The sequence below is a fragment of the Chiloscyllium plagiosum genome, unplaced genomic scaffold, assembly GCF_037043375.1.
Source record: "Chiloscyllium plagiosum isolate Xiang-an unplaced genomic scaffold, Cpla_swu_hap1 HiC_scaffold_35, whole genome shotgun sequence".
NCBI lineage: Eukaryota > Metazoa > Chordata > Chondrichthyes > Orectolobiformes > Hemiscylliidae > Chiloscyllium > Chiloscyllium plagiosum.
The window spans coordinates 18428398-18441552 of record NW_028270173.1 but is presented as its reverse complement, the minus strand read 5'-3'; the positions used below and the strand labels follow the sequence as shown (position 1 = coordinate 18441552).

The window sequence follows — 13155 nt, the reverse complement described above, 5'->3', positions numbered from 1 at the left end:
GCCCTCTGTTTCATTGGTATTAGATAGAATGTTCTTATGTGAAATTTTGATTTGTTGTCAATTTGAATTCTTCTTTAGATCATTCTGCTACCTCTGTGGAGATGATTCAGATATTAGTTATTGTTGTTTTCATGTTTGAATATCTATCTGTAAAGTAATCCGCTGCTGCTGTAAAACAGCCATTTCGTTGTGTCCTACCATCTGTGTTCAACTTCGTCCACTGCTGATCCACGCGCTCTCATTACCTGCCTCCTACAAACTGGTTCACACGCTGGCCTGTAATACAACACAAATCCAACAGCCTGGCTTCAATTCCCACAGCCAAATGGACTCAGCATGAAAGATTCCCCTTTTCAAGCTCATCCCCTCAGGTTCAACTACCACCCATCGATCGCTCCCTCATCAGAGAGCAGTGCTCCTCGAGGACGGTGGTGACTTTACTGTACGCTGCATCAGCTCCACTGTCAACGTCGAAACACTTTGCCAACAATTTCTTGATGTTTATAAAATCATGAGGATGAACAGTTAATCGCAGGGTTACTTCCAACTCACGTCAATCTCTGAGCCATGCATTTAACATCGAAACATAGAAAATAAGTGCAGGGGTAGGCCATTCAGCCCTTCAATTCAGGCAGAATCCGAGGAGCAGGAAAATCAGGATGCTGTCTGACTTGCGTTGCTTTTCCAGCACCACTCTAATCGAGACTCTGATTTCCAGCAACTGCAGTCCTCACTTGTGCCATTCAGCCCTTCAAGACAGCACCACCATTCAATATCATCATGACTGAACGTGGATCTGCATGGGTTTCTCTTCAGAAGGGTCGGTGTGGACTTGTCCGTCTGAATGGCCTGCTTCCACACTGTGGTGATTCTATGATGCCAACAGTGTAGGTTCAGTTCCTGCACGTGCAGCAGACCACAGTGAAGGTTCTGCTTTCTCAACCTTGCCTCTGTGTTGACCTACATGTTAACCCAGCCACTGGGCTTTGTCCTTCTATCGAGAAGAGCAGACAAAAATGCTTCTCAGATGACTTTGACTTTCCACTGTGGGTGTAGTACAGTCTGCCAGCAGCAGGGGATGGTGTTGCATCACCTTAATCGCAGGATCGGGTCCAATCTCTGAGGGGGACTGACCCCTTTTTGATGTGAGGGAGGGTGTAAAAAAACCTCACATTCATTTGTCGCTACCGGTTGCTTAAAGGTTTTCATTTGCACTCCGTTTGCGCGGGAGTTATAAGCCCACTGACGGGACGAAGTAACAAGAAAATCAGAATGGGAAACAGAAATTGCTGGAGAAAGTCAGCATCTGGAGTGGGGGTGAGAGTGGGGGAAGAACGCAGTCAACGTTTCTTCAGGACGCCATTCTTCAGGACGGCATTTTTCATTTGTCGTCAAAAAGCAGGAAGTCTCGAATGGGTGCCTGGATAGATGAAAGTGTAAGTTTGCCAGGGAGAGCAGAATTGAGACAATTTTCGGTTTTGTTTGTTGGTCAGATTGTTTACAAGAGCAGACTGCTCGGACATGTGAATGCACACCTTTGGAGCAAACGGGACTTGAATACGGCACTCCGGGGTTGAGAAATGGAGCTGACCCCTCAAAATGCCACCGACTCCCCGGCGGGGAATTGAACCCCGGTCTCCCGCGTGACAGGCGGGGATACTAACCACTATACTACCGAGGATTGGACGGCGTCGCCCTCTGTTTCATTGGTATTAGATAGAATGTTCTTATGTGAAATTTTGATTTGTTGTCAATTTGAATTCTTCTTTAGATCATTCTGCTACCTCTGTGGAGATGATTCAGATATTAGTTATTGTTGTTTTCATGTTTGAATATCTATCTGTAAAGTAATCCGCTGCTGCTGTAAAACAGCCATTTCGTTGTGTCCTACCATCTGTGTTCAACTTCGTCCACTGCTGATCCACGCGCTCTCATTACCTGCCTCCTACAAACTGGTTCACACGCTGGCCTGTAATACAACACAAATCCAACAGCCTGGCTTCAATTCCCACAGCCAAATGGACTCAGCATGAAAGATTCCCCTTTTCAAGCTCATCCCCTCAGGTTCAACTACCACCCATCGATCGCTCCCTCATCAGAGAGCAGTGCTCCTGGAGGACGGTGGTGACTTTACTGTATGCTGCATCAGCTCCACTGTCAACGTCGAAACACTTTGCCAACAATTTCTTGATGTTTATAAAATCATGAGGATGAACAGTTAATCGCAGGGTTACTTCCAACTCACGTCAATCTCTGAGCCATGCATTTAACATCGAAACATAGAAAATAAGTGCAGGGGTAGGCCATTCAGCCCTTCAATTCAGGCAGAATCCGAGGAGCAGGAAAATCAGGATGCTGTCTGACTTGCGTTGCTTTTCCAGCACCACTCTAATCGAGACTCTGATTTCCAGCAACTGCAGTCCTCACTTGTGCCATTCAGCCCTTCAAGACAGCACCACCATTCAATATCATCATGACTGAACGTGGATCTGCATGGGTTTCTCTTCAGAAGGGTCGGTGTGGACTTGTCCGTCTGAATGGCCTGCTTCCACACTGTGGTGATTCTATGATGCCAACAGTGTAGGTTCAGTTCCTGCACGTGCAGCAGACCACAGTGAAGGTTCTGCTTTCTCAACCTTGCCTCTGTGTTGACCTACATGTTAACCCAGCCACTGGGCTTTGTCCTTCTATCGAGAAGAGCAGACAAAAATGCTTCTCAGATGACTTTGACTTTCCACTGTGGGTGTAGTACAGTCTGCCAGCAGCAGGGGTTGGTGTTGCATCACCTTAATCGCAGGATCGGGTCCAATCTCTGAGGGGGACTGACCCCTTTTTGATGTGAGGGAGGGTGTAAAAAAACCTCACATTCATTTGTCGCTACCGGTTGCTTAAAGGTTTTCATTTGCACTCCGTTTGCGCGGGAGTTATAAGCCCACTGACGGGACGAAGTAACAAGAAAATCAGAATGGGAAACAGAAATTGCTGGAGAAAGTCAGCATCTGGAGTGGGGGTGAGAGTGGGGGAAGAACGCAGTCAACGTTTCTTCAGGACGCCATTCTTCAGGACGGCATTTTTCATTTGTCGTCAAAAAGCAGGAAGTCTCGAATGGGTGCCTGGATAGATGAAAGTGTAAGTTTGCCAGGGAGAGCAGAATTGAGACAATTTTCGGTTTTGTTTGTTGGTCAGATTGTTTACAAGAGCAGACTGCTCGGACATGTGAATGCACACCTTTGGAGCAAACGGGACTTGAATACGGCACTCCGGGGTTGAGAAATGGAGCTGACCCCTCAAAATGCCACCGACTCCCCGGCGGGGAATTGAACCCCGGTCTCCCGCGTGACAGGCGGGGATATTAACCACTATACTACCGAGGATTGGACGGCGTCGCCCTCTGTTTCATTGGTATTAGATAGAATGTTCTTATGTGAAATTTTGATTTGTTGTCAATTTGAATTCTTCTTTAGATCATTCTGCTACCTCCGTGGAGATGATTCAGATATTAGTTATTGTTGTTTTCATGTTTGAATATCTATCTGTAAAGTAATCCGCTGCTGCTGTAAAACAGCCATTTCGTTGTGTCCTACCATCTGTGTTCAACTTCGTCCACTGCTGATCCACGCGCTCTCATTACCTGCCTCCTACAAACTGGTTCACACGCTGGCCTGTAATACAACACAAATCCAACAGCCTGGCTTCAATTCCCACAGCCAAATGGACTCAGCATGAAAGATTCCCCTTTTCAAGCTCATCCCCTCAGGTTCAACTACCACCCATCGATCGCTCCCTCATCAGAGAGCAGTGCTCCTGGAGGACGGTGGTGACTTTACTGTATGCTGCATCAGCTCCACTGTCAACGTCGAAACACTTTGCCAACAATTTCTTGATGTTTATAAAATCATGAGGATGAACAGTTAATCGCAGGGTTACTTCCAACTCACGTCAATCTCTGAGCCATGCATTTAACATCGAAACATAGAAAATAAGTGCAGGGGTAGGCCATTCAGCCCTTCAATTCAGGCAGAATCCTAGGAGCAGGAAAATCACGATGCTGTCTGACTTGCGTTGCTTTTCCAGCACCACTCTAATCGAGACTCTGATTTCCAGCAACTGCAGTCCTCACTTGTGCCATTCAGCCCTTCAAGACAGCACCACCATTCAATATCATCATGACTGAACGTGGATCTGCATGGGTTTCTCTTCAGAATGGTCGGTGTGGACTTGTCCGTCTGAATGGCCTGCTTCCACACTGTGGTGATTCTATGATGCCAACAGTGTAGGTTCAGTTCCTGCACGTGCAGCAGACCACAGTGAAGGTTCTGCTTTCTCAACCTTGCCTCTGTGTTGACCTACATGTTAACCCAGCCACTGGGCTTTGTCCTTCTATCGAGAAGAGCAGACAAAAATGCTTCTCAGATGACTTTGACTTTCCACTGTGGGTGTAGTACAGTCTGCCAGCAGCAGGGGATGGTGTTGCATCACCTTAATCGCAGGATCGGGTCCAATCTCTGAGGGGGACTGACCCCTTTTTGATGTGAGGGAGGGTGTAAAAAAACCTCACATTCATTTGTCGCTACCGGTTGCTTAAAGGTTTTCATTTGCACTCCGTTTGCGCGGGAGTTATAAGCCCACTGACGGGACGAAGTAACAAGAAAATCAGAATGGGAAACAGAAATTGCTGGAGAAAGTCAGCATCTGGAGTGGGGGTGAGAGTGGGGGAAGAACGCAGTCAACGTTTCTTCAGGACGCCATTCTTCAGGACGGCATTTTTCATTTGTCGTCAAAAAGCAGGAAGTCTCGAATGGGTGCCTGGATAGATGAAAGTGTAAGTTTGCCAGGGAGAGCAGAATTGAGACAATTTTCGGTTTTGTTTGTTGGTCAGATTGTTTACAAGAGCAGACTGCTCGGACATGTGAATGCACACCTTTGGAGCAAACGGGACTTGAATACGGCACTCCGGGGTTGAGAAATGGAGCTGACCCCTCAAAATGCCACCGACTCCCCGGCGGGGAATTGAACCCCGGTCTCCCGCGTGACAGGCGGGGATACTAACCACTATACTACCGAGGATTGGACGGCGTCGCCCTCTGTTTCATTGGTATTAGATAGAATGTTCTTATGTGAAATTTTGATTTGTTGTCAATTTGAATTCTTCTTTAGATCATTCTGCTACCTCTGTGGAGATGATTCAGATATTAGTTATTGTTGTTTTCATGTTTGAATATCTATCTGTAAAGTAATCCGCTGCTGCTGTAAAACAGCCATTTCGTTGTGTCCTACCATCTGTGTTCAACTTCGTCCACTGCTGATCCACGCGCTCTCATTACCTGCCTCCTACAAACTGGTTCACACGCTGGCCTGTAATACAACACAAATCCAACAGCCTGGCTTCAATTCCCACAGCCAAATGGACTCAGCATGAAAGATTCCCCTTTTCAAGCTCATCCCCTCAGGTTCAACTACCACCCATCGATCGCTCCCTCATCAGAGAGCAGTGCTCCTCGAGGACGGTGGTGACTTTACTGTATGCTGCATCAGCTCCACTGTCAACGTCGAAACACTTTGCCAACAATTTCTTGATGTTTATAAAATCATGAGGATGAACAGTTAATCGCAGGGTTACTTCCAACTCACGTCAATCTCTGAGCCATGCATTTAACATCGAAACATAGAAAATAAGTGCAGGGGTAGGCCATTCAGCCCTTCAATTCAGGCAGAATCCGAGGAGCAGGAAAATCAGGATGCTGTCTGACTTGCGTTGCTTTTCCAGCACCACTCTAATCGAGACTCTGATTTCCAGCAACTGCAGTCCTCACTTGTGCCATTCAGCCCTTCAAGACAGCACCACCATTCAATATCATCATGACTGAACGTGGATCTGCATGGGTTTCTCTTCAGAAGGGTCGGTGTGGACTTGTCCGTCTGAATGGCCTGCTTCCACACTGTGGTGATTCTATGATGCCAACAGTGTAGGTTCAGTTCCTGCACGTGCAGCAGACCACAGTGAAGGTTCTGCTTTCTCAACCTTGCCTCTGTGTTGACCTACATGTTAACCCAGCCACTGGGCTTTGTCCTTCTATCGAGAAGAGCAGACAAAAATGCTTCTCAGATGACTTTGACTTTCCACTGTGGGTGTAGTACAGTCTGCCAGCAGCAGGGGATGGTGTTGCATCACCTTAATCGCAGGATCGGGTCCAATCTCTGAGGGGGACTGACCCCTTTTTGATGTGAGGGAGGGTGTAAAAAAACCTCACATTCATTTGTCGCTACCGGTTGCTTAAAGGTTTTCATTTGCACTCCGTTTGCGCGGGAGTTATAAGCCCACTGACGGGACGAAGTAACAAGAAAATCAGAATGGGAAACAGAAATTGCTGGAGAAAGTCAGCATCTGGAGTGGGGGTGAGAGTGGGGGAAGAACGCAGTCAACGTTTCTTCAGGACGCCATTCTTCAGGACGGCATTTTTCATTTGTCGTCAAAAAGCAGGAAGTCTCGAATGGGTGCCTGGATAGATGAAAGTGTAAGTTTGCCAGGGAGAGCAGAATTGAGACAATTTTCGGTTTTGTTTGTTGGTCAGATTGTTTACAAGAGCAGACTGCTCGGACATGTGAATGCACACCTTTGGAGCAAACGGGACTTGAATACGGCACTCCGGGGTTGAGAAATGGAGCTGACCCCTCAAAATGCCACCGACTCCCCGGCGGGGAATTGAACCCCGGTCTCCCGCGTGACAGGCGGGGATACTAACCACTATACTACCGAGGATTGGACGGCGTCGCCCTCTGTTTCATTGGTATTAGATAGAATGTTCTTATGTGAAATTTTGATTTGTTGTCAATTTGAATTCTTCTTTAGATCATTCTGCTACCTCCGTGGAGATGATTCAGATATTAGTTATTGTTGTTTTCATGTTTGAATATCTATCTGTAAAGTAATCCGCTGCTGCTGTAAAACAGCCATTTCGTTGTGTCCTACCATCTGTGTTCAACTTCGTCCACTGCTGATCCACGCGCTCTCATTACCTGCCTCCTACAAACTGGTTCACACGCTGGCCTGTAATACAACACAAATCCAACAGCCTGGCTTCAATTCCCACAGCCAAATGGACTCAGCATGAAAGATTCCCCTTTTCAAGCTCATCCCCTCAGGTTCAACTACCACCCATCGATCGCTCCCTCATCAGAGAGCAGTGCTCCTGGAGGACGGTGGTGACTTTACTGTATGCTGCATCAGCTCCACTGTCAACGTCGAAACACTTTGCCAACAATTTCTTGATGTTTATAAAATCATGAGGATGAACAGTTAATCGCAGGGTTACTTCCAACTCACGTCAATCTCTGAGCCATGCATTTAACATCGAAACATAGAAAATAAGTGCAGGGGTAGGCCATTCAGCCCTTCAATTCAGGCAGAATCCTAGGAGCAGGAAAATCACGATGCTGTCTGACTTGCGTTGCTTTTCCAGCACCACTCTAATCGAGACTCTGATTTCCAGCAACTGCAGTCCTCACTTGTGCCATTCAGCCCTTCAAGACAGCACCACCATTCAATATCATCATGACTGAACGTGGATCTGCATGGGTTTCTCTTCAGAATGGTCGGTGTGGACTTGTCCGTCTGAATGGCCTGCTTCCACACTGTGGTGATTCTATGATGCCAACAGTGTAGGTTCAGTTCCTGCACGTGCAGCAGACCACAGTGAAGGTTCTGCTTTCTCAACCTTGCCTCTGTGTTGACCTACATGTTAACCCAGCCACTGGGCTTTGTCCTTCTATCGAGAAGAGCAGACAAAAATGCTTCTCAGATGACTTTGACTTTCCACTGTGGGTGTAGTACAGTCTGCCAGCAGCAGGGGATGGTGTTGCATCACCTTAATCGCAGGATCGGGTCCAATCTCTGAGGGGGACTGACCCCTTTTTGATGTGAGGGAGGGTGTAAAAAAACCTCACATTCATTTGTCGCTACCGGTTGCTTAAAGGTTTTCATTTGCACTCCGTTTGCGCGGGAGTTATAAGCCCACTGACGGGACGAAGTAACAAGAAAATCAGAATGGGAAACAGAAATTGCTGGAGAAAGTCAGCATCTGGAGTGGGGGTGAGAGTGGGGGAAGAACGCAGTCAACGTTTCTTCAGGACGCCATTCTTCAGGACGGCATTTTTCATTTGTCGTCAAAAAGCAGGAAGTCTCGAATGGGTGCCTGGATAGATGAAAGTGTAAGTTTGCCAGGGAGAGCAGAATTGAGACAATTTTCGGTTTTGTTTGTTGGTCAGATTGTTTACAAGAGCAGACTGCTCGGACATGTGAATGCACACCTTTGGAGCAAACGGGACTTGAATACGGCACTCCGGGGTTGAGAAATGGAGCTGACCCCTCAAAATGCCACCGACTCCCCGGCGGGGAATTGAACCCCGGTCTCCCGCGTGACAGGCGGGGATACTAACCACTATACTACCGAGGATTGGACGGCGTCGCCCTCTGTTTCATTGGTATTAGATAGAATGTTCTTATGTGAAATTTTGATTTGTTGTCAATTTGAATTCTTCTTTAGATCATTCTGCTACCTCTGTGGAGATGATTCAGATATTAGTTATTGTTGTTTTCATGTTTGAATATCTATCTGTAAAGTAATCCGCTGCTGCTGTAAAACAGCCATTTCGTTGTGTCCTACCATCTGTGTTCAACTTCGTCCACTGCTGATCCACGCGCTCTCATTACCTGCCTCCTACAAACTGGTTCACACGCTGGCCTGTAATACAACACAAATCCAACAGCCTGGCTTCAATTCCCACAGCCAAATGGACTCAGCATGAAAGATTCCCCTTTTCAAGCTCATCCCCTCAGGTTCAACTACCACCCATCGATCGCTCCCTCATCAGAGAGCAGTGCTCCTCGAGGACGGTGGTGACTTTACTGTACGCTGCATCAGCTCCACTGTCAACGTCGAAACACTTTGCCAACAATTTCTTGATGTTTATAAAATCATGAGGATGAACAGTTAATCGCAGGGTTACTTCCAACTCACGTCAATCTCTGAGCCATGCATTTAACATCGAAACATAGAAAATAAGTGCAGGGGTAGGCCATTCAGCCCTTCAATTCAGGCAGAATCCGAGGAGCAGGAAAATCAGGATGCTGTCTGACTTGCGTTGCTTTTCCAGCACCACTCTAATCGAGACTCTGATTTCCAGCAACTGCAGTCCTCACTTGTGCCATTCAGCCCTTCAAGACAGCACCACCATTCAATATCATCATGACTGAACGTGGATCTGCATGGGTTTCTCTTCAGAAGGGTCGGTGTGGACTTGTCCGTCTGAATGGCCTGCTTCCACACTGTGGTGATTCTATGATGCCAACAGTGTAGGTTCAGTTCCTGCACGTGCAGCAGACCACAGTGAAGGTTCTGCTTTCTCAACCTTGCCTCTGTGTTGACCTACATGTTAACCCAGCCACTGGGCTTTGTCCTTCTATCGAGAAGAGCAGACAAAAATGCTTCTCAGATGACTTTGACTTTCCACTGTGGGTGTAGTACAGTCTGCCAGCAGCAGGGGTTGGTGTTGCATCACCTTAATCGCAGGATCGGGTCCAATCTCTGAGGGGGACTGACCCCTTTTTGATGTGAGGGAGGGTGTAAAAAAACCTCACATTCATTTGTCGCTACCGGTTGCTTAAAGGTTTTCATTTGCACTCCGTTTGCGCGGGAGTTATAAGCCCACTGACGGGACGAAGTAACAAGAAAATCAGAATGGGAAACAGAAATTGCTGGAGAAAGTCAGCATCTGGAGTGGGGGTGAGAGTGGGGGAAGAACGCAGTCAACGTTTCTGGTCCAGTGACCATTCTTCAGGACGGCATTTTTCATTTGTCGTCAAAAAGCAGGCAGTCTCGAATGGGTGCCTGGATAGATGAAAGTGTAAGTTTGCCAGGGAGAGCAGAATTGAGACAATTTTCGGTTTTGTTTGTTGGTCAGATTGTTTACAAGAGCAGACTGCTCGGACATGTGAATGCACACCTTTGGAGCAAACGGGACTTGAATACGGCACTCCGGGGTTGAGAAATGGAGCTGACCCCTCAAAATGCCACCGACTCCCCGGCGGGGAATTGAACCCCGGTCTCCCGCGTGACAGGCGGGGATACTAACCACTATACTACCGAGGATTGGACGGCGTCGCCCTCTGTTTCATTGGTATTAGATAGAATGTTCTTATGTGAAATTTTGATTTGTTGTCAATTTGAACTCTTCTTTAGATCATTCTGCTACCTCTGTGGAGATGATTCAGATATTAGTTATTGTTGTTTTCATGTTTGAATATCTAACTGTAAAGTAATCCGCTGCTGCTGTAAAACAGCCATTTCGTTGTGTCCTACCATCTGTGTTCAACTTCGTCCACTGCTGATCCACGCGCTCTCATTACCTGCCTCCTACAAACTGGTTCACACGCTGGCCTGTAATACAACACAAATCCAACAGCCTGGCTTCAATTCCCACAGCCAAATGGACTCAGCATGAAAGATTCCCCTTTTCAAGCTCATCCCCTCAGGTTCAACTACCACCCATCGATCGCTCCCTCATCAGAGAGCAGTGCTCCTCGAGAACGGTGGTGACTTTACTGTACGCTGCATCAGCTCCACTGTCAACGTCGAAACACTTTGCCAACAATTTCTTGATGTTTATAAAATCATGAGGATGAACAGTTAATCGCAGGGTTACTTCCAACTCACGTCAATCTCTGAGCCATGCATTTAACATCGAAACATAGAAAATAAGTGCAGGGGTAGGCCATTCAGCCCTTCAATTCAGGCAGAATCCGAGGAGCAGGAAAATCAGGATGCTGTCTGACTTGCGTTGCTTTTCCAGCACCACTCTAATCGAGACTCTGATTTCCAGCAACTGCAGTCCTCACTTGTGCCATTCAGCCCTTCAAGACAGCACCACCATTCAATATCATCATGACTGAACGTGGATCTGCATGGGTTTCTCTTCAGAATGGTCGGTGTGGACTTGTCCGTCTGAATGGCCTGCTTCCACACTGTGGTGATTCTATGATGCCAACAGTGTAGGTTCAGTTCCTGCACGTGCAGCAGACCACAGTGAAGGTTCTGCTTTCTCAACCTTGCCTCTGTGTTGACCTACATGTTAACCCAGCCACTGGGCTTTGTCCTTCTATCGAGAAGAGCAGACAAAAATGCTTCTCAGATGACTTTGACTTTCCACTGTGGGTGTAGTACAGTCTGCCAGCAGCAGGGGATGGTGTTGCATCACCTTAATCGCAGGATCGGGTCCAATCTCTGAGGGGGACTGACCCCTTTTTGATGTGAGGGAGGGTGTAAAAAAACCTCACATTCATTTGTCGCTACCGGTTGCTTAAAGGTTTTCATTTGCACTCCGTTTGCGCGGGAGTTATAAGCCCACTGACGGGACGAAGTAACAAGAAAATCAGAATGGGAAACAGAAATTGCTGGAGAAAGTCAGCATCTGGAGTGGGGGTGAGAGTGGGGGAAGAACGCAGTCAACGTTTCTTCAGGACGCCATTCTTCAGGACGGCATTTTTCATTTGTCGTCAAAAAGCAGGAAGTCTCGAATGGGTGCCTGGATAGATGAAAGTGTAAGTTTGCCAGGGAGAGCAGAATTGAGACAATTTTCGGTTTTGTTTGTTGGTCAGATTGTTTACAAGAGCAGACTGCTCGGACATGTGAATGCACACCTTTGGAGCAAACGGGACTTGAATACGGCACTCCGGGGTTGAGAAATGGAGCTGACCCCTCAAAATGCCACCGACTCCCCGGCGGGGAATTGAACCCCGGTCTCCCGCGTGACAGGCGGGGATACTAACCACTATACGACCGAGGATTGGACGGCGTCGCCCTCTGTTTCATTGGTATTAGATAGAATGTTCTTATGTGAAATTTTGATTTGTTGTCAATTTGAATTCTTCTTTAGATCATTCTGCTACCTCCGTGGAGATGATTCAGATATTAGTTATTGTTGTTTTCATGTTTGAATATCTATCTGTAAAGTAATCCGCTGCTGCTGTAAAACAGCCATTTCGTGGTGTCCTACCATCTGTGTTCAACTTCGTCCACTGCTGATCCACGCGCTCTCATTACCTGCCTCCTACAAACTGGTTCACACGCTGGCCTGTAATACAACACAAATCCAACAGCCTGGCTTCAATTCCCACAACCAAATGGACTCAGCATGAAAGATTCCCCTTTTCAAGCTCACCCCCTCAGGTTCAACTACCACCCATCGATCGCTCCCTCATCAGAGAGCAGTGCTCCTGGAGGACGGTGGTGACTTTACTGTACGCTGCATCAGCTCCACTGTCAACGTCGAAACACTTTGCCAACAATTTCTTGATGTTTATAAAATCATGAGGATGAACAGTTAATCGCAGGGTTACTTCCAACTCACGTCAATCTCTGAGCCATGCATTTAACATCGAAACATAGAAAATAAGTGCAGGGGTAGGCCATTCAGCCCTTCAATTCAGGCAGAATCCGAGGAGCAGGAAAATCAGGATGCTGTCTGACTTGCGTTGCTTTTCCAGCACCACTCTAATCGAGACTCTGATTTCCAGCAACTGCAGTCCTCACTTGTGCCATTCAGCCCTTCAAGACAGCACCACCATTCAATATCATCATGACTGAACGTGGATCTGCATGGGTTTCTCTTCAGAAGGGTCGGTGTGGACTTGTCCATCTGAATGGCCTGCTTCCACACTGTGGTGATTCTATGATGCCAACAGTGTAGGTTCACTTCCTGCACGTGCAGCAGACCACAGTGAAGGTTCTGCTTTCTCAACCTTGCCTCTGTGTTGACCTACATGTTAACCCAGCCACTGGGCTTTGTCCTTCTATCGAGAAGAGCAGACAAAAATGCTTCTCAGATGACTTTGACTTTCCACTGTGGGTGTAGTACAGTCTGCCAGCAGCAGGGGATGGTGTTGCATCACCTTAATCGCAGGATCGGGTCCAATCTCTGAGGGGGACTGACCCCTTTTTGATGTGAGGGAGGGTGTAAAAAAACCTCACATTCATTTGTCGCTACCGGTTGCTTAAAGGTTTTCATTTGCACTCCGTTTGCGCGGGAGTTATATGCCCACTGACGGGACGAAGTAACAAGAAAATCAGAATGGGAAACAGAAATTGCTGGAGAAAGTCA

The 13155-nt window shown here is 47.2% G+C and overlaps 6 non-coding genes across 6 annotated transcripts; all 6 read right to left on the bottom strand.

Moving 5' to 3' along the window:
• Positions 1–1609: 1609 nt before the first annotated feature.
• Positions 1610–1681, bottom strand: trnad-guc (transfer RNA aspartic acid (anticodon GUC)). Its single transcript has one exon. It is a non-coding gene; the product is annotated as a tRNA-Asp (tRNA).
• Positions 1682–3302: 1621 nt separating this feature from the next.
• Positions 3303–3374, bottom strand: trnad-guc (transfer RNA aspartic acid (anticodon GUC)). The gene has a single exon. It is a non-coding gene; the product is annotated as a tRNA-Asp (tRNA).
• A 1621-nt stretch (positions 3375–4995) lies between these two features.
• On the bottom strand, positions 4996–5067 carry trnad-guc (transfer RNA aspartic acid (anticodon GUC)). The gene has a single exon. It is a non-coding gene; the product is annotated as a tRNA-Asp (tRNA).
• A 1621-nt stretch (positions 5068–6688) lies between these two features.
• trnad-guc (transfer RNA aspartic acid (anticodon GUC)) lies at positions 6689–6760 on the bottom strand. Its single transcript has one exon. It is a non-coding gene; the product is annotated as a tRNA-Asp (tRNA).
• A 1621-nt stretch (positions 6761–8381) lies between these two features.
• Positions 8382–8453, bottom strand: trnad-guc (transfer RNA aspartic acid (anticodon GUC)). The gene has a single exon. It is a non-coding gene; the product is annotated as a tRNA-Asp (tRNA).
• Positions 8454–10076: 1623 nt separating this feature from the next.
• On the bottom strand, positions 10077–10148 carry trnad-guc (transfer RNA aspartic acid (anticodon GUC)). The gene has a single exon. It is a non-coding gene; the product is annotated as a tRNA-Asp (tRNA).
• Between the last annotated feature and the right edge of the window lie 3007 nt (positions 10149–13155).